Consider the following 21,828-nt stretch of genomic DNA (forward strand, 5'->3'; position numbering starts at 1 on the left):
TTGTATTTCTTTTTCCTGTAAATGCTGCAAGAAAATGAATCTCAAGGGTACACGTGCCTACATACCTTCACAATAAAATTACTTTGTAGTTGGAACTTTGAACTAGTTTCTGGATAGTGATGAGAAAGGATAGGACAGGTGCACAGTTTAAGATACTAAACTGCGGCTGGGCTAGTTTTGGGTGAATTAGACAGGATCTAGCAGATGTCAATTCAGTGACCCAGTTTGAAGAGAAAGGAACGAATGGCAAATGGGAGCTTTTCAAAGTGTGATATCAAGAATCCAGGGGCACAGGTTCATGTTAGGATGAAGGGAAAGCCTGGCAGACTTAGAGAACATTGGCTGAGAGATAAGAGAGATGGTTAAGAAAAAGGTGGCATACGTTTGATTAGGATGTCAGGGAGGAGTGTATCCTTTGACTATAAAACTAAGAGTACTTTAAGGGGAAAATGGGACGATTGGGATCTTAACTTTTCACTTAATGCAGTGATTTCCTATTTTTCGTTAACTTCCGCTCATTACATCCATGTGGTCACTTCTCAGAACTCTCTGTGGTGTGCAGTGACCTGTGTATTGCCTGAGAATCTTCACAGCACCTTACACGATTTTCCATTTGTGACATCATGTCAGTGCTCAGAAAATAATTCAGATTTTGGAAGTTTTCGGGTTTTGGAATTTCAGATAAGGGGTACTCGAACTGTATTTGCTTCAATATTAGCCACTGGAAACTGGACGGTGGCTAATATCATTAAATTTTTAAAGAACAGTAGCAAAGAAAAGCCACAGAACTAGAGACTAGTCAGCCTGACATCAGTAGTAGAGAAATTACTGGAGAGAATTCTGAGTTACAGGATCTACCAGCATCGGGATAGGCAGTCTGATTAGCAGGAGACAGCATGGCTTTGTGTGTGGAAAGTAACCAAACCGGTAACATACATACATACATCAATAAATAAATAAATGGGCGATTCAATGAATGGATGAATGAAAGAATAAATAAATAAATACTTAAATAGTTACATGGATGACAGAAAAATTAAGGGTCCTGTAGGAGGTAAGGGTTAGATTAATTATACAGTGGGATAAAAAATCAATATAACATCTTGGGCTGAATGGCCTGTATTGTGCTCTACTGTTTGATGTTCTAAATCTTGGAGACACAGATTCAGAGTGAGAGGGGAATGATTTGGAAGAGACCTGAGGGGCACCATTGTGCAGAAGGTGCTGAGAAAATGAAACCAGCTGTCAGAGGAAATGGTTGAGGCAGGAACAATAGTCTTAGATTCCTCCATCCTCTCAATGTCATGTTTAAATGCTTCTGTTAGGTTGTTATCACATCTGCTTCCACCACCACTCCTAGTCGCAAGTTCCAGGGATGTACCACTCCTTGTAAAAGTAATGTTTGACTTTAAATATTCCTCCTCTCACATTAAGGCTGTGGCATCTATTTCATATTCCCATCCTGCGAAACTACTCATACTATTTAGTGAATATACACTCAGTGGCCACTTTATTAGGTACCTTATAACTCACAAATATATATCACCAACAATGGAGGTCGAGCACTGATCCTTGTGGAACAGACTTTGTGTCAGAATAACACCCCTCTACTTCGACCCTTTGGTTCCTGTGTCCAACGCTCATTTTGAATCCAATATACCAATCCCAAGTGCTTGATGTTCTCAAGAGTAGGATCTGTTAAAGGGGTTCGTAACATTGTGGTGAACTACGTGCCTGTCGGGACACGCCCCCTGCTGACTGCTCCTGTGGCTCCTCCCACAGGCCCCTGTATAAAGGCGATCTGAGGCCTGACGCTCGGCCTCAGTCTCCAGGACATGGTATGATGGACACTCACTCCTGGTTCCTTCTTCCAGTCAATAAAAGCCGATATCTCGCCTTACGTCTCAGTGTGAGTTATTGATGGTGCATCAAACATGATTAATTACTTTGGGCTGGTGGACATGCATGCAAGTTGTTAGAGGGATCAGTGTAAGTGATTCAGAGTTGTGGGCTGTGAATGGAGATTTCCAGTGGATCAGTGTAGGTGATTCACTCTGCTGATCTGTGGTGTTTATTGCTGCCTGTCAAAGAACCCCCTCATATTGATTTTAATTTTAAGTTAACTTTTGCTAACTTGGACACCCCCACACAGGAAATTTTATTTCTTATTTTTCAATTAGTTGATGTGCTCCAATTAGTGAACATTAATTAAAGAGAATACAGGTCATGACAACCGCCAAATATAACTCAAGCTTCCCTGACATTAAAGATCAAGTTACATTGAGTTCCAGAGCAGATATATTCCTCTCAGGGTGAGGAACTCAGATAATACTCCAGATCCGGAGATTGTGGATGTCTAATTAGTTAAAAACGGACTCATTTCTGCGACATTTGACAATACTAACATGTGTATCTCCTGGGAGGCATGAGATGTTGAGACACTCACGGGAATGCACTGTTAATAGAAGCTCAATGATGGGAAGTCCTTCAGCCAGGACACTCTCAGATACCATTAGTGAAGTGACTGACTCCCAGGACCCCCTATATAAAAGCTGGTGCATTTACAGGATGGCCTGTAAATTCTGAGACTATCCTGGAAGCTTAGGTGTGAATGCTTAAAACAAATGGTCTGGGTCAAGTCACAACTGGAAATCACCCACTTCTTTTTCCTTAATGGAAATATTATTTTTCATTGTATATCTCAAAGTAACAATGAATCTGTTTTACCTTCCCACCTAGTGTCCTCCTCTGGGACCAGAAGCCGTTACCCCTGACAAAGGGTCTTGGCCTTAAACATTGACTGTGCTTCTTCCTATAGATGCTGCCTGGCCTGCTTGTGTTCCACCAGCATTTTGTGTGCGTTGCTTGAATTTCCAGCATCTGTAGATTTCCTCGTGTTTGTGCCGTTACTCTTGGCAAGGTTGAAGTATAGCCAGAAAGTGATTAACTCCAGTGAGAGAATAAGGGAAAGTTTGATCATTATTTCGATGCCTGCCTTCAACGATACTCGCTTAGTCAGTAACAGCAGCTAAGCTTCCATCAATCCTCTGTGACCATTCTTACCCCTCAGCACAGGAAACCATGTCCCATTAAAATTAAGGCATTAAACACTGAAAAGACTCAGCAGGTCAAGTGGCTTCTGCATGGAGAGAATGAATGTTTCCTGTGGGTAAAAACATGACAGTTAGGAACAGGAGACCACTTGGTCCATCAAGTCTACTCTGCTAATCTGACAGTAACATCAATACTGCAGTTCCGTCTAGCTACAAGAATGTGTAGACCCCAACCCCTCCGATCTTCACCTATCATTTTGCATTTTCCCCTCCCACTCCTACTTCTAAATCTCTTACTATCTTTCCTTTCAGTTAGTCCTGACGAAGGCTCTCGGCTCGAAATGTCGACAGAGCTTCTCCCTATAGATGCTGCCTGGCCTGCTGCGTTCCACCAGCATTTTATGAGTGATACCGTATATATATATTTTTTCTTATTGTAAATTATAGCTTTATATATATATATATAGAGTGTATGTATGTGTGTATATATTTATATATATATATGATGGCAGAGTGGAAGAAGCTATTCTTAAAACATTGAATGTGTCTCTGCAGGCTCGTGTATTGATGGTAGAAATGAGAAGAGGGCATTTCCAGTGTGATGAGGGTACTTAATGATGGACACCACATTTTGTAGTTGTCCTCAGTGCTGGGGATGCTGACGCCCGTGACGGAGTTGGTTAAGTTTGCAACATACTGCAGCTTTTTCCGATCTTGTGCAGTGGCCCATCCGTACCAGACGGTGATACAGCCAGTTTTGTGCTCTCCACAGTATATCTGCAGCCACTGTTGTACTTCCATTGTAATTGTATCAATATATTGCACCCAAGATAGATTTTCTCAATTTTCTTTGAGCTCGTTGTCCTTCCCCTTCCCCCAACATTTTATACTGGCATCTTTCTCCTTTCTTTCCATTACCGATAAAGGGTTTCATCCCAAAACGTCAACTGTTTATTCATTTCCGTAGATGCTGCCTAACCTACTGAGTTACTCTAGCATTTTGTGTGAGTTGATCTGAAGTATGTTAGTGTTTAATGACAATGCGAACCTCCAGAGAAATTAAAGAATCTGCTGCCTTTTCCTTAAGATTGTGTTTGTGTACGTGTCAACTACACATTTATTAACAATGGTTCAGTCAGAGAACGTATACAGTATATGACCTGAGATCTTTACTTTTTTGCAGGCATCCATGAAAGAGAGAGAAAAGAAAACAAAGCATGAATTACAGAAAAAGGGTTAGAACCCCAAAGCCTCCCTCCCCACACAAACAAGCAGCAGCAAAGCTTCAACCCTCCCCCACTCCCCAACCCCATGTAGTTTCCTGGGGCAGGACTGAGAGGCAAACTGGGAGATATGGCAGAAACTAGGAAACTAAGTGTCATGTGACTTTCCAATCTCTGGGCAAAGCAGTCAAAGTACATTTGCAAAGTCAACGCATACACAATATTGCAGTCAAAGAAGGCATTTGGAGCGTTGGTCCTACAAACGGGATGGCTTCAGGAAGATAAATGTGCAGAGCCTCACACACAAAATGCTGGAGGAACTTAGCAGGCCAGGCAGCATCTATGGAAAAGAATAAAGTGTTTCAAGCTGAGATCCTTCATCAAGACTCCTGTTTGTCTTGTCTGTAGAGCCTGGCTGTTCTTTCTATCTGGTCAGACAATTGAAGTTAAAATTCAGGGAAGAGACAAGTTTTGCATGTGTAAAGTTGTTAGGCATAATTCAGATGTAAATCCAGACAGGTGATGGCACTCTACTCCATGTTAAGCAAATTTAACCCAATTATGAAGATGTTCTCTGATCCAATGTTTAGCAGGCAGGGATCTCTGATGCCTGAGGAGAGAACAGTTGATGTGTTATGGAAATTCTGTTTAATCATTCTGATGGACTTGGTGGAATTAACTCTCTGTGTGCTGGTTACATTCACGTTGGGAAATAGGTTAGGTACTGGACCACAGATCAGGCTTCTTGTATGTTACACCAACAGACTAGACCTTCCGGTATCTCTTACTTCACAAATGAAAATAAAAATAGATGCAGATGTTAGACATTTGAGAAGGTTACAAAGGTGTTTGTTGAGAACATTGTAGTAGATGATGTTTACGTGGACATCCGTAAAGACTTTCACAAGGTCCCTCATCATCCTGAAGTTTAAGACTCATGGAATCAATGGATGGCTGGCAGACTGGATTCAATAATATCATTGTAGGAGACAGCGCGTAGTTTTTGCAGGACGTTATTCTGACTGGAGGACTCTGACCAGTCATGTTGCAGAAGCTTTGGTGCTTGGACCTCAGTTCCTTGTGATTTATTTCAATTTTCTGGAAATTTTTTACATGGAATGTTTAGTACGTTTGCATTCATCATAAGTATTGGTAGAGTTTGGGAGAGCGAGGAAGGTTTCAAAGCGTAGCGTGGGGGATAGTCCAGTTGGAAATATGGACATTGAACTGGCAGATGGAATTTAGTCTTTCCAAGTGTCATATTTTATGCTTTTGGAGGTCAAATGTTAGAACAGGGGTTCCCAACCTGGGCTCCATTGAGCCCCCTCCCTCAGTTAATGGTAAGGCTCCATGGCATAAAGAAGTTTGGGAACTCCTTATCCTCTAAAGAAAGTAAAGATTCTGCCACCTTTTCCTCATGATTGCATTTGTCTGCTGGGTCCATGACAGATCATCTGACATGTCAACTGCACATTTATTACAAATGTACAATTTACATGAGATCTCTGGTGCAGGAGTGAGAGGCAAACCAGGAGATATGGCAGAAACTGGGAAACTAAGTGTTATGTGATTTTCCAATCCTTGGACAATACAGTCAAGGTACTCATGCAAAGTCACAGGGTACATCACAGTGCAGCCTAAGAAGTCATTTGGAGTGATGGTCCATAACTGATGCAGTTTCAAGGGATATAGGTTTTGAAAAGTCTGTCTGATCTCAGTCTCAGTGCTCAGAGAGTTGATAAGATTTGCATATGCAGTATTCTAAAGATTATTTGAAATTTTAATACTGAAGTGTAAAGCAAACACTTCAAGATATCAAGACAAATTCCCGGGTAAGTGATATCAATCTGCTCCAGGTTAAGCAAATGTAACCTCTTTAAAAAGATGTTTATTGATCCATTTTAGGATGGCAGAGTGGAGATACATCTCCACCAAGGTAGGTGTGAAGCCTGCAGGTCAAACTTGGGCAAGGTGTTGCACCTGCATAGGTGCCCCTATCAGTGTCACATGAAACTATGGGAACAGCTGGTGGATAGTCGTATGAGCAGATGCTGCATATCAGAAGTACTAGTTACGTGACTATTGACACCAGTCAGTCAATCTGAAGTGTATTGATAATGGCTGGGGCTACCTATCTTGTTGAAAAATTTGCCAAAAACAGTCTTGGTCATGGAAAGACCATGATTGCTCACAGCAGATGACATGGCACATAACGAATGAGCAATTGATGCGTTGCCCTGCAGGCTGAAATATTCATTGCCAAAGGAAAGGATTGCTAGTTTTCCGAAATGCTGCTGAGTTCTATCCCTGAAATGAACTTGGTGGAATAAACTCTCTCTCCCTGCTGATTCCATTGATGTTGGAACAACTGAGTCAGATTCTAGACCAAGGACTTGATATCCAATTCTTGAAGTCTTCACTGGGTCTTTTGGTATCTCTTACTTCATAAATGACAATTTTCATGATAAGAGTTGCTGGAAGATGCAGTACACATGCTCCATGATGATGGGAATTTAAGCAGGTGACAAAGATGATTAATGGTGATTGTATTAATTTTAATCAAAATCGATGCTTATTCATAATTTTTAACGTATCTAAAGCATATGAGCATATATATAGTTTCTTAGGCACCTCAGGAGATTCAGCTTGTCCACAGAAATCTTTAAGACTTTTAGATATGTGTTTTACAGACTTGATAGGTTGTATCTCTATCAGGTCCGTCAATTGGATCTGGATAACGGAAGCTGCAGCAGATGATAAACACTTCCAGACAATCACAGGCTCATCCCTTCTTTCCTTCCAGTCCGTCGTCACAGGTAATTGCATCAGGGTGGTTAATGGTATCGTCGATGTTGCTACCCCCCTCTTTCCTCTCTTCGACCTTCCAGCACAAGATGCAGGACATTGAAATCCCAGATGACTGGACACAAGAACAGCATTTTCCACACTGCTATCAGACATCTGAGCCAATTATCCCTGTCACATTCCCTTCCCTGCTGGTGCCGCCACATTCTCAAACCCACGATTCCAACTCGTCTGTCACTTCAGCATTGCTTTTTTCCCAATATCGGTTTACACAACAAAACTTTGCAACATTCTCTTATCACTGTATTGACTGGATTTATCATTAACATGTATACTGTTTATTCTGACCTTCATGTGACAAGAAACTTACAAAGATCTGTATCTTTCAAAATGCAGTTTATTTAGTCCTCTGATTCAGGTGTGAGAGACAAGCTGGGAGTAGTGGCAGAAACTAGAAGACTAAGAGTTACAGTGTCTTAAATTCCTTGTGCCAAACAGATAAGATGCACTGGTAAACTTGAAGGACACACAAAAATGCAGCTGGAGAAGGCAGTTCGAGTGCTGGTCTTCCAGTTGGCTTTGGGGACACGCGTCTTCAGGGCCTGCCTGTTCCCTGTCTCACTGTGCAGACAACTGAAGTTGGATTGAAGACAATTGAAATTCAGAGAAGAGACAAGCTTTGCATGTGTAAAGCTGTTAGGTTTAACTAAGATTTACATACAGGCAGGTGATGTCTCTCTACTCCACGTTAAGCAGACTTAACCCATTTATAAAGGTGTTCTCTGATCCAGTCCTCTGCAGGCAAGGACATTTGATGCCTGAGGAGAGAACAGCTGCTATGTTATGGAAATTCGTTTTAGGTTATATCATTCTGATGGACTTGGTGGAATTAACTCTCTTTATGCTGATTACATTCACATTGGAAAAATAGGTTAGGTCAGGCATATATCAGGCATATATCAAATCAACACCTTACCTCATAAATGAAAATGAAAATAAATGCAGATGTTAGAAATCTGAAAAAGTTACAAAGATGTTTGATGAGAGAAGTGTAGTAGAGGACATCTGTAAACATTTCCACAAGGTCCTTCATGATCCAGAAAATGAAGGAACATGGAATCAATGGAAGGTTGGCAGATTGGATTCAATACCATCATCATTGAAGACAGAGCGTAGGTTTGGGGGGATGTTGTTCTGACTGGAGTTCTCTGACCAGTGGTGTTAAGCAAGGATTGGTGCTGGCACCTCTGTTGCTGGTGATATGTTTAAATCATTTGGGTGTTTTTTATGTGAGATGATTATTAAATTTGCAGACAACATAAGTATTGGTGGAACTGTGGGTGGCGAGGAGGTTTTCAAAGGATAGTGCACGATATACTGTAGACCAGATGGAAATATGGACATGGAAATGGCAGATAGAATTTAGTCTTTACAATGTCATGTATTATGCTTTGAGGGGTCAAATGTAAGACAAAAGTATACTGTGCTTGGCAAGTCCCATCGGATCATTGATGTACAGAGGGATCTTGTGATGCAAGCTCATAGCTCTGGGAAAAAAGCATCAGCATATATGATGGTAAAGAAGATATGAATTAGTTGCCTTCAACAGAAAAGATGCTGAGTATAAGTGTCAGAAATTTACGTTTCAACAGTATAAAGTCTTGGTCAGGCCACATCTGGAGTATTGTGTGCAGTTCTGGTCTTGAGTACAGTTAGGATGTGGAAACGTTGGATTTTCACCAGGATGTCACCTGTATTGGAGAGTATCAGTGAAAAGGAAAGTTTGGAAAAATAGCACTACTTTCTCTAGACCCTCAGAAGCTGAAGGGCAAGCTGATACAAATTGGTAAGAAGCATTGATCAAAGTCCTATTCCCCCAAAAATTCAACAAAAGAATACTTTTAGAATCCTGGGTGGTGTGCATAGCTTCGATTAGAGGTTGGAGAGGTGTTTAAAGGAGATTTATGATGCATTTACTTTACAGAGAAAGAATAAAAACAGAAAATGCTGGAAGCACTCAGTAGATCAGGCAGCATTTGTATTGAGAAGATGACAGAAGCTATGGATGGGTCACAGGAAATATCTGTGAAAGGGTGAAACCAGAAGAAATAGTTTAATATAAGAGACTGGTTATGCTTCCTTATCATATGTGCAGTGTATTGTTTATTGTATTGTCGGGCTGAGGGACATACCCGACAAGTCAGAAAAACTTGTTTGGGTCACTGGATGGTGGGAAGGGAAGTGCTTGTATTGTAAATCCCACACTTACATGGGAAAGTTCATCAGAGAACTTTCAGAGCTGGAAATGCATGGATGAAAGTTTATTTTGTACTTCTCCCTGCTTTTGACTTGAAACTTTAACTCTGGACAAAGGATATAATTAGGATCAAAATGGCAATTTGTGTGTGCCGACTGAGGACATATGGCAGGTTTTAAATGACTATTTCTGACCTGAATTCAATAAGAAGGTGATTGTTGTTGAAGAATTCAGAAATGGGCACAAAGATATTCTAGAATATGCTATTAGCTTTAGGGCAAATAATTCCCCAGGGCCTGATGAAGTGCATCCCAGGCTGCTATGGAAAGTTTGTAGTTAATAACTCATCGGGGTGATTGATAAGTTTATGGCCTAAGGTAGAAGGAGATGAGTTATTAACTTCAAACTTTCTGCATAATTCCTCAAAGAGTTAAACTGCAAGTGCATGTGACTAGAGCCTAAGAACTCATCTCCTCCCGCCTTAGGCCACGAACTTATCAATCATCCCTCGTATACTATAATGATGAGGATATGAATGCAGGATGAGTGATTAGTATGCCTACAGACACTAATCAAATTGGTGATGATATTGAGGGGGAGTACATTATCTTGAGCGACAGAATAATATTGATATATTAGCAAACACGAGAAAGTCTGAAGATGCTGGAAATTCAAGCAACACACATAAAATGCTGGTGGAATGCAGCAGGCCAGGCAGCATCTATAGGAAGAAGTAGAGTACAGTCAATGTTTCGGGCCAAGACCCTTCATCAGGACTAACTGAAAGAAGAGATAGTAAGGGGAACAGGAGGGGAAAAGAAGAGGGGAGTGGGGGAGAAAATTTTTTTGAACAGAAGGAGAAATTGATATCGATGCTATTAGGTTGGAGGCTACCCTAATGGAATATAAGTATTGCTCCTCCGGCCTGAGAGAGGCCTCATCGTGGCACAAGGGGAGGTCAAGGACTGACCTGTCAGATGGGTTGGGAATTGGAATTAAAATGATTGGCCACCAGCTAGTTCCACTTTTGGCGGATGGAGCAAAGGTGCTGGATGAAGCAGTTCTCCAATTTATGACAAGTCTTACTGACGTGGAGGAGGCTGCATCGAGAGCACCAGTAACATTAAAGGATCCCAGCAGATTCACAGGTGAAGTACTGCCCCTCCTGAAAGGACTGTGTCCGGCCCTGAATGGAGGTGAGGGAGAAGGTGAATGGACAGTTGCATTTGCAGGGATAAGTGCCAGGAGGGAGATTAGTGGAGAGAGACAAATGGACAAAGGAATGACAGATGGAGAAATCCCTGTGGAAAGCGGGGGGCGGGAGGAAAGGAAAGATATATTTGGTGGTAGGATCCCTTTGGAGATGGCAGAAGTTGCAGAGCACACTGGTACTTACTCAACAGCCCCCAATGTACCAACTCCGTCATGCTCATCAAACCTGCCAAAAAGAACGGTACTGTATCAGTTGAATTGACTTCAATCACACAGAGGCTGAATGTCAGCTGTCAAACTCTTCTAGACAATTGCCTCCCACATAGACATGGACCTCATTTCCTCACATACAAGGGGTGCTTGATAAGTTTGTGGCATAAGGTAGAAGGAAATGAGTTAGTTATATTGAAAACTGCTGGACTAAATGTTTAAGTGTAGGTGGGGACTATGTTGAAAAATAAATGTGCTAGGTTTTCTAAAATTGACTCCTTCTCCACAGCTTCCAAGTTTTGTATTCCATTCTAACACAACCCCATTCTCTATCTTCTGCATAAGATCAGAAGCAATACCCAATATTTCAGCCTGTTCCTACACTCTGAATGTATATCTTCCTGCCTTTTTCCATTCTTTCCCAACCCCCACCCCCAATCCAGACCCTTCTCACTTAGATCTGTGAAAATTGAGAGCTATACGTCTCATAATCAGCTTCCATTTCAATGGTTCTAAATAGTTCATCTTCACCACTGTGATAGAACACCTTTGCATCTCCATTCCACATAGAGTCATGGTGCCATACTGTTCAGGTACACGCCCTTGTCCTATGCGCCCATGTCAGCCATGGAGTCCACCTAGTCAGTCCAGTTTCCTGCATTTGTCCCATGTCTTCATCTGGCTGAACCTGTCTTCACATAAAACAATTTCTCCATTATCTTCGCTCACTTTCTCCAGATCAAACATTTAGCTATCAGCACACATACAGGCTCAAGCCATACTGGGATTTTTGAGTGAAAATGGAGCAATTATTGTTCCAGTCAACACAGACCCACTTTTCCCAAAGTCTTTATCCCTAAAGTCTTCATACACCACTGCATGAAATGTCAGCAATGTCAGTTAGTTTCCCTGCTCTCCTCATCAATGACTCCATCAACCTTACCTCCTGCAAGGATTTCATTCCACTCTCTGCAATATATGAATATTCCATAGAGATGCCTCTGACACATCTTCCTTTTTTCTTAACCATTGCCTTCCCTCCACCACAGTGGACAGAGCCCACAACCACATCTCGCAATTTCCTCCAACACTTTCTCTTCCTGACATAGAAAGACAAGAGATACCTTGCTCCACACACTACAGAGTCACACCAGAGAAACAGGTCATTTGGCGCATTATGCCTACACTGACCAGTGGGGGGTGGGAGAATGAATTCAGAGCTTCCCACTGTGGAGCAGCCTCTGCTTTTCCATGTCTGAGGCCGACTGTGTTCCAATCCCAGAATGCATGATGAAAGCAGTTCTGTTCAGTCTGAAATTTGTTTAAGATTTATTCAAAATTCTCAAAAATCCTGCCAATTAAAACATTGAGGAAGCTTGAAATTAATGAGGACGATAGTGGAAGGTGGGCAGGTATTTGATGCCGTCTGCCTACGTGTGACCAGCCACTCACTCCCTCTCGGCCATTGCTCCTGAGGAAGGTGTCTGCACATGAACTATCTCCCTCTCTCTCTCTCTCTCTCTCTCTCTCTCTCTCTCTCTCTCTCTCTCTCTCTCTCTCTCTCTCTCTCTCTCTCTCTCTCTCTCTCTCTCTCTCCCTCTCTCTCTCTCTCCCTCTCTCTCTCTCTCTCTCTCTCCCTCTCTCTCTCTCTCTCTCTCTCTCTCTCTCTCTCTCTCCCTCCCTCCCTCCCTTTCAATCGATGCTGCCAGAGTCCTGGATCTTAGTCAAGGATTCATCAATGTGATTTGTGGATTGTACTCTGTAGTTCACATTCTGATTTCTGATCGCTTTTTTTTGGGTACTATTTTGTGGTACTATTTCTCAATTGGGGTAGACTGGCACTAACCCTAAAACCTGTGTGGATGAGTTTGTGCCCGCAAAGACTTGCTGTACTTTCCCAAACCAAAAACTATGGATGAACCAGGAGGAACATCATCTGCTGAAAGCTAGATCTGTGGCATTCAGTCCTGTACCAGAAAACCAGGTATGATTTGCGGAGGGCTATTTCAAGGGCAAAGAGACAATTTTGAAAGAGATTGGAGGCGACACTGGATGTACAACAACTCTGGCAGGGTTTACAAGACATTACTTCCTAAAAAATAAAACCCAAAAGCATGAATGGCAGTGATGCTTCACGACCAGGTGAACTTACCACCTTCTATGCCCACTTTGAAAAGGAGAATATGACTACAGCTGTGAAGATCCCTGCTGCACCTGATGACCCTGTGATCCCTGTCTCAGACGCCAACGTTAGGCTTTCTTTAAAGAGGCTGAACCTTCACAAGGCGGAAGGTCCCGATGGAACACCTGACAATGCTCTGAAAACCTGTGCCAACCAACTGGCGGGAGTATTCAGGACATTTTCACCCTCTCACTGCTATGGGCAGAAGTCCCCACTTGCTTCAAAAAGGCAACAATTATACCAGTGCCAAAGAAGAATAACATGGGCTGCCTTAATAACTATCATGCAGTAGCACTCACATCTACAGTGATGAAATGCTTTGAGAGGTTGGTCATGACTACACTGAACTCCTGCCTCAGCAAGGACCTGGACCCACTGCAATTTGCCATCGCCCCAATAGGTCAATGGCAGATGCGAATCTCAATGGCTCTTTAAACGGCCTGAGACCACCTGGACAAGACAAAGACTTATGTCAAGATGCTGTTCATCGACTATTGCTCAGCATTTATCACCATCATTCACACAATCCTGATTGAGAAGTTACAGATCTGGGCCTCTGTACCTCCCTCCACAACTGCATCCTCCACTTCCTAACCAGAAGAGTACAGTCTGTGTGGATTAGTGATAACATATCCTCCTCGCTGACGATCAATACATGTCAGGAGTGTGTGCTTAGCCCACTGCTCTACACTCTGTGTACCCATGACTGTGTGGCTAGGCATAGCTCAAATACTATCTATAAATTTGCTGATGATACAACCATTGTTGGTAGAATCTCAGATGGAGACGAGAGCGCATACAGGAGAGAAATATACCAACTAGTGGAGTGGTGTCGCAGCAACAACCTCAGTATTAGTAAGACGAAAGAGCTGATTGTGGGCTTCAGCAAGGGTAAGACAAAGGAACACATGCCAATTCTCATAGAGAAATCAGAAGTAGAGAGAGTGAGCAGTTTCAAGTTCTTGGGTGTCAAGATCTCTAAGAAACTTACCTGGTCCCAACCTGTTGATGCAGTTATAAAGAAGGCAAGACAGTGGCTATATTTACTAAGAGTTTGAAGAGATTTGGTATGTCAACAAATACACTCAAAAACTTCTATAGATGTACTGTGGAGAGCATTCTGACAGTCTGCAACAGTGTCTGGTACGAGGGAGCTACTGCATAGGACCAAAAGAAGCTGCAGAGGGTTGTAAATTTAGTCAACTCCATCTTGAGTACCAGCCTACCAAGTACCCAGGACATCTTCCAGGAGCGGTGTCTCAGAAAGGTAGCAACAATTATTAAGGACCTCCAGTACCCAGGGCATGCCCTTTTCTCACTGTTACCATCAGGTAGGAGGTATAAAAACCTGAAGGCACACACTCAGTGATTCAGGAACAGCTTCTTTCCCTCTGCCATCCGATTCCTAAATGGACATTGAACCCACAAACACTACCTCACTTTTTTTTATATCATTTCTGTTTTTGCATGATTTTTAATCTATTCAATATACATACACTGTAACTGATTTATATATTTATTATTTTTTCTTCTAAATTATGTATTGCATTGAACTGCTGCTGCTAAGTTTAAGAAATTTCATGACACACACCGGTGATAATAAACCTGATTCTGATTCTGAATATGCCTGAACTCTTCTGGTGACTTTATGAGTTGGTGTTTTGTGTTCTGTGTTTTTTTTTGCTCAATTTTCATGTTTTTTTGCACATTAGGGGTTTGCTGTTCTTTGAACAGGATCCATGGTTTTCTTTGCTTTATGGTTCTCTGTGGGAAGACGAATCTCAGGGGTTGTATACAGCATACATACTTTGATGATAGATGGTCTTTGAATCTTTGAAATTATCACAAGCTATATGAGCAGCCTGCTGAAGACTATTGGGAACTCACCAATGAATTCAAAATGGACTTTTCCTTTAAAGACACACATCACCATGTGCTTCAATAAATATAACCTTTTGGAAATCCCCTTTTTGAAGAAATGAAACTGAATTTTTCTCGAGATTCTGTTATATTTATAGATTTCAAACAGGGAGATTTTTCTAAATTTTGGAACATCAACTTTGGAAGGAATAATAGAAGAGCAGATTATGATTTAAATGGTGAAAATTGCAGCATGCTGTTGTGCAGAGGGACTTGGGAGTGCTTGTGCATGAATCGCAAAAAGTTGGCTTGCAGGTACAACAGGTGATTAAGAAGGCAAACGGAATGTTGGCCTTCATTGCTAGAGGGATTGAATTCAAGAGCAGGGAGGTCATGCTGCAACTATACAGGGTACTGGTGAGGCCGCACCTGGAGTACTGTGTGCAGTTATGCTCTCCAGACTTGAGGAAGGATATACTGGCTTTGGAGGCAGTGCAGAGGAGGCTCACCAGGTTGATTCCAGGGATGAAGTGGTTAACCTGTGAGGGAAAATTGAGTCGCCTGGGACTATAATCTGGAATTCAGAAAAATGGGTGGAGATCTATAGAAATTTTGAAAGGGATAGATAAAGTAGAAGTAGGAAAGTTGTTTCCATTGGTAGGAGAGACTAGAACTAAGGGACATTACCTCAAGATTCAGGGGAGAAAATTTAGGATGGAGATGAGGAGAAACTGTTTTTCCCAGAGAGTGGTGAATCTGTGGAATTCTCTGCCCAGGGAAGCAGTTGAGGCTTCTTCACTAAATATATTCAAGATAAGTCAGATAGGTTTTTACATAGTAGGGGAATTAAGGGTTATGGGGGAAAGGTAGGTGGATGGAGCTGAGTTTACAGACGGATCAGCCATGATCTTAATGAATGGCGGGGTTGGCTCGATGGGCCAGATGGCCAACTCCCGCTCCTATTACTTATGTAAACTCTATTCCTAACTTTAACACTGTCTCTCACCTATAACAGCAAGTTAATCGAGCTCAGAGTGATTTTTACACAGTGGTGTTAACTGAGTCCGTCTGTCACTTTTGGGGGTTTGAATGGTTCCCTGGACCCTGTGTTTAAACACTGACCTCTGATGGTAATTGCCAGTTCCTAATACCCACCCAGATGACTGCAGTGCTGGGGCTCACACTTCATTCAGTGACAATAACAACCAGGTGAGGGTCTTTCCCATTCATTGGTTTGTATTTACATTCAACTGTTAACTGCTTTGGTCCTCTCCTGATTAATGATTCCCACACAGGAACTGCCTGATAGTCCTTGGTTGTGGGCTTGTGTCTCTCTATCACTCCCCAGCTGATATATGTGTGAGAATTGCATTATCTTTTCCCTTTCCTTTAATCGGACATTTAGCTCCAGTCAGGACAGATCCAACTACCCCAGACAAAGGAGCCCTGGCTGCTGTTGTTCTGTTCAATATCGATTACAGTTAATTCCCGCTCAGGATCCCAAGTTATTTACCAGTGCTCAGCGACCTGTCAATTGTGCAGTGGTTGGAACCCAAACTGAATGGTGAGAGGGTTCACTCAGTAAATAATAGGAAGCTCTACACTTAAAAAAATCTGGTGATCAATATGGCAGTTTGGGGAAATATCTACTAAGGCAGAGATATTTGTTCAAAGTCTCCACAGTGCCCATTTTACATGTGCCCTCTACTGGGCAATGTGATCAATCAAATCTGGGAATTACCCTATTCTAATCTTGATTTAAACAAATTGTGCACAGACTGAGAATGAGATGGTTCTGAGCACAGGTACTGTTAAAGAGCATTCTATCTTCACAGTAGGATGGATTTTGTGTATGTTTACAAAGCAGCCACATTCTGTAGAACACTAAAGATGAAAATGAGCTGATTGAAAATGTGGACCGTTGGGAGCACAGCAGTGGTTGTGATGGCTTGAATGTGGGTCTGTAGGCCTGACTGAGCTGGTTTCAGACTGAAATAAAAAACCATAAGCAAGTGCTTAAACTGAAAAAAAAAGACTGTAAACGGTTAGAAAAATATTAACTAATTAATCTTTCCTCATTCACTGTTCTGTCCACTGAAAGATAATAAAAAGAAGAATGCAATACACTGAGCGCCGTAGGATAAGCTACTCATTGACTGTAGGAACCTGCTCATGGACCATCTTCCTCCAGATTCCACTCCTGTGGTGTCTGGTGAACCCTGGTCTTCATGAGATGAATTGAATTTGATGTCTTGTGCTCGCAGGAGAAAAATATCACCAACGTCTTTTAAAATCCTAGCAATACATTCTAGCTTTAATGACTAGTCCTCATGAAATGAAAACAATCTTTGTAGCATCTACAAACTTGACCACAATTCCATCATTTTCTTTGTCCAGATTATAATGTACAAAGTGGAAATTTGTGGTCCTAGAATTGACCCCTAAAGAACTTCTCCAGCAGCCATCCTGATAAACACCTCTTAATCTTCACTGACTGATCTCTCCAGGACCATAGGCCCATATCTTCTTTCACAGCCTCATAAATGGCACATTGTCTGAAAATCCAGGAAAATAGTATTTATGACATTCTAACTGGATTCTAACCAGCTGTCTCACTGTTGTGGGGGAGGATCAATACAAGCTGCAGTGAGTTAGAAAAAAAACATAGAAAACCTGCAGCACAATACAGGCCCTTTGGCCCACAAAGCTGTGCTGAACATGTCCTTACTTTAGAATCCCTCTATTTTTCTAAGCTGCATGTACCTATCCAAGAGTCTCTTAAAAGATCCTATTATCGGAACTGCTGTTAATGACACAGATCTGGAAGTTGTACTTGGGTTAATTTTTTTGGTAGAGCTAGCTACTTGTTTTGGTAGCCGTCTAGTTTTGGGTTGTGTGGATGGGGTGGATTTTCCAGTTTCAACATCACTCACTGTATATATTATTTCTCTTTATTGCTCAGGACATGTATATGTTTTGATTTTATGAATCTATGTTTACATCTCTGCTCCCAGACTGCTGTTATACTGCTTGACTTTTTATGTGCCTGCTGCCTTTTATGCATTAGTAATTGATAATGGCTAGTGCACTTAAACTCGTGAGCTGGAATGTAAAGGGATTGAATCACCCTGTTAAAAGGAGGAAGGTATTCTCACATATCAAACAACTCAAAGCTGACATTGCTTTCCTTCAAGAAACTCATATTCGTTGTTTTGATAACTCCCGGCTTCTGTCAAAGTGGGCAGGTCAGCATTTTCATTCATCCTTTACCGCTAAAGCTAGGGGAGTCTCCATTTTTATTAACTCAAATATTCCTTTTGAACTCCATAATAAAATATCTGATACAAATGGCCATTTTATTATTGTTTCTGGTAAACAATATAACACTAAAGTTGCACTAGCAAACCTGTATGCCCCCAACTTTGACGATGGTAATTTTTTTGAACAGTTTTTTTCCTCACTACCAGACTTAAACTCATACTCTCTAATACTGGGTGGTGACTTCAATTGTTGGTTAGATCCTAATTTGGATCGATCGTCCTCTGTTACTAGACCACCTACTAAATCTGCCTTAGCTATTCAATCGTTTCTCTCTAATTATGGTATCTCTGATATATGGCGTTTCCTCCATCCTACGGAGAGAGATTATTCTTTTTTCTCACATGTTCACCATACCTTCACTAGAATTGATAATTTCTTACTCCATAACCAACTTATTCCATTTGCCCACTCTTGTGACTATCAGAGTATACTGATTTCTGACCATGCCCCAATTACTCTCTCTCTAAACTTTCCTGGTCTCCCTCAGAGGAATAAACACTGGCGGTTTGATTCAACTTTATTATCGGATGATGATTTTTAAAAATTTATTAAGGATCAGATAACCTTTTATTTTAACACTAATACATCACCTGAAGTGCCATCCCAGATTGTCTGGGATGCCACGAAAGCATATCTGAGGGGGCAAATAATCTCTTACACAGCAAATCTCAACAGAAGATACCGTGCAGATCGATTAGACCTCATTAACCAGATTAAAGAATTGGATCAAATATATGCCCAAACTAAGAACCCTGAATTATGCAAGAAGCGCATTGAACTCCAAACTAAATTTAACCTTCTGTCCACTCAACCTGTCGAACACCAACTTCTCGAAAGCAAGAGTCAATTTTACATTCATGGGGATAAGTCTGGTAAACTCCTAGCCAATCAGCTGAGGCGTTCCAAAGCCAAACAACATATTACAAAGATCCAGAAGGAGAATGGAGACTTTACATCGGATCATTTAGAAATTAATGTTGCATTTAAATTTTTTTATTCTCGGCTTTATTCCTCTGAATCTCTGAATGACAATATCTCTGTTGATCAATTTTTACAGAATCTGAATATCCCCTCACTTTCATCTGATTTCAAAGCCAAACTCAATGCGCCTATGTCATCAGAAGAAATATCTATTGCAATTTCTGCATTGTCCTCAGGGAAATCTCCTGGACCTGATGGGTTCCCTGTAGAATTTTATAAATCATTCTCTTCACTTCTTTCTCCTTAGTTACTTTCAGTATTATCTGACTCGTTTAATTACGGCAAATTGCCACCCTCTTTCAGTGAGGCATCTATTATTCTTCTTTTAAAAAAGGGCAAAGACCCAACAGAGTGTTCCTTGTATAGGCTGATCTCTCTGCTCAATGGTGATGTAAAGATCTTAGCTAAAGTTTTGGCTCATAGATTAGACACCGTTGTTCCCTCCATTATCTCTGATGACCAAACAGGCTTTATTAAAAACCGTCTCCCTTTTTTTAAACATTTGGCGTTTATTTAATATCTTATACTCACCACCAACTGGGATTCCTGAATGTGTTATTTCCCTCAATGCGGAGAAAGCATTTGATCGTATAGAGTGGAACTACCTTTTTGCAGTCTTAGAAAAATTTGACCTTGGCCAAAGTTTCATTTCTTGGATCCAATTGCTGTACCTGTGTCCTACTGCTTCTGTTTTAACTAATTTTCAGAAATCCCAAGTATTTAATCTCAAATGTGGCACCCGTCAGGGATGCCCCTTAAGTCCCTTTCTCTTTGATTTGGCTATAGAGCCTCTGGCGATAGCGTTTCGAAGTTGTCCTGAATTGACCGGGATTTGGAGAGGGGGTGTTGAACATAAAGTTTCTCTCTATGCTGATGACTTATTACTCTTTCTCTCAAATCCGTCTACATCCTTACCTCTAATGTTTTCACTTCTTGGCCAGTTTAGCCAGATCTCTGCCTATAAACTTAATTTACATAAGAGTAAACTTCTCCCAATTAAGAAAGAAGCACAAGAACGAACATTGAAAAATGTTAAAATGTATGTTCTCCCCAAATTTTTATACCTATTTCAATCTATCCCAATTTTTATTCCTAAATCTTTTTTTGATTCTTTAGACTCTATTATTTTGTCCTATCTGTGGCAGAATAAGTGCTCTAGAATTAATAAAATCCATCTCCAAAAATCTAAAAAAGAGGGTGGCATGGCTTTACCTAACTTTCGTTTATATTATTGGGCAGCTAATATACGTTGTGCTACCTTTTGGTCTTTCTTCCACGGCCAACCCGAGTGCCCTAACTGGGTGGCAATGGAGCTGAGCTCCACTAAAGAATTATGTATCTCTGCACTTCTTGACTCTGCACTCCCTAGTAGTCTGCCCAGATCAATAGCTAATCCTCTTGTTAGACACACTTTGCGTATATGGGCTCAGTTCAGGAAATGCTATGGTTTCCAGGGGTTTTCCGTTTCCAGCCCTGTTGCTCATAATCACCTTTTTTTTACCTACTACATATGATTCAGCATTCCAGGTTTGGTATAGGAAGGGCATTAGACATTTTGAAGATCTTTTCATTGATAATCGCTTCGCTTCTTTTCAGCAGCTCTCTGTTAAGTTCAATCTGTCTAACGCTCACTTTTTCAGATATCTCCAAATCCGACACTTTATTGCTCCTTTAATTCCTAACTTTCCTGGAATGCCTGCGAAAAATGCTACGAACCTATTTCTTTCCATTAATCCACTAGGTAAAGGCTTAATATCAATCATCCGAGATAAACTAGCAGCCTTACGACAGGCCCCTATGGATAAAATCAAAATAGCCTGGGAGCAGGATTTAAATATCTCCTTATCTGAGGAGAGCTGGGATTCAGTTCTCAAATCGGTTAACTCAACCTCTCTTTGTGCTCGCCACTGCCTTTTACAGTTTAAGATTGTTCATAGAGCCCATATGTCTAAATCTAAACTATCTCGATTCTACCCTAGCATTAGTCCGCTCTGTGATAAATGCCAGAGGGGCGTGGCCTCTATCATCCATATGTACTGGTTCTGTCCTAGCTTGGAGAAATTCTGGAAAGATGTCTTCACTACGTTATCGTGTATTCTGAATCAGCACCTAGCACCAAACCCCTTAATTGCTCTGTTTGGTTTTTGGGGCAAGACAGATTTATGTCTGGGTCCGACCAAATGCCGAATATTATCCTTTGCCTCTCTCCTGGCTAGACGCTTGATCCTCCTCAGATGGAGAGATGTTGCCCCGCCCACTCATGCTCAATGGCTTAACGACATCATGGCCTGCTTGGACCTCGAAAAAATTCATTATTCAGTTCTCAATTCAGATCTAAAGTTCCATAAGGTCTGGGGACTTTTTATCGAGTACTTTCATAACCTTCCTCTTGACTAGGGTTTTCTTTTCTTTTCAGTCCCTTGCTTTCAGCTCCCTTTTTTTTTCTGGTAGAAGGCATTATTATCCTCTGTTGCTGAGTGTATTCATAGTCTGGGAATTTGGCTGTCCTGACTTATACTCTCTATATTGTGTTGTGGTTGGTCTGGAGTTGCTGTTGTTTTCTCTTGTGTTGTGGGGCTTGGAGAGGACAGTAAGCTTACTTCTCTTTAATTTAGGTGCTTTTTTGTTAAATTCTCTTCCTTTGTCGCATATCTTTATTGTATGCTTAATTTTGCACTGTTTTAATGTTCCTCATTGGAATTTGGGGTTTTTAATTTGTAAAAT

At 41.3% G+C, this 21,828-nt stretch overlaps 1 protein-coding gene across 15 annotated transcripts in view; it reads right to left on the bottom strand.

Annotated features, from left to right (window-relative positions):
- LOC132401029 (ensconsin-like) overlaps positions 1-21,828 on the bottom strand; it is a 196,392-nt gene that overhangs the window by 97,785 nt on the left and 76,779 nt on the right. For 13 of the 15 annotated variants that reach the window (XM_059982782.1, XM_059982779.1, XM_059982783.1 and 10 more), the window contains exons 2-3: positions 10,735-10,776; positions 2,728-3,163 (exon numbers count right to left, since the gene is read on the bottom strand). The gene's annotated coding sequence lies outside the window, so the exon portion shown is untranslated. Of the gene's footprint in view, positions 1-2,727; positions 3,164-10,734; positions 10,777-11,951; positions 12,045-21,828 lie in introns of those variants that run through there. The other 2 variants (XM_059982775.1, XM_059982770.1) reach the window with 2 other exon arrangements.

This window comes from Hypanus sabinus, chromosome 10, assembly GCF_030144855.1.
Source record: "Hypanus sabinus isolate sHypSab1 chromosome 10, sHypSab1.hap1, whole genome shotgun sequence".
In the NCBI taxonomy this organism is placed as follows: Eukaryota; Metazoa; Chordata; class Chondrichthyes; order Myliobatiformes; family Dasyatidae; genus Hypanus; species Hypanus sabinus.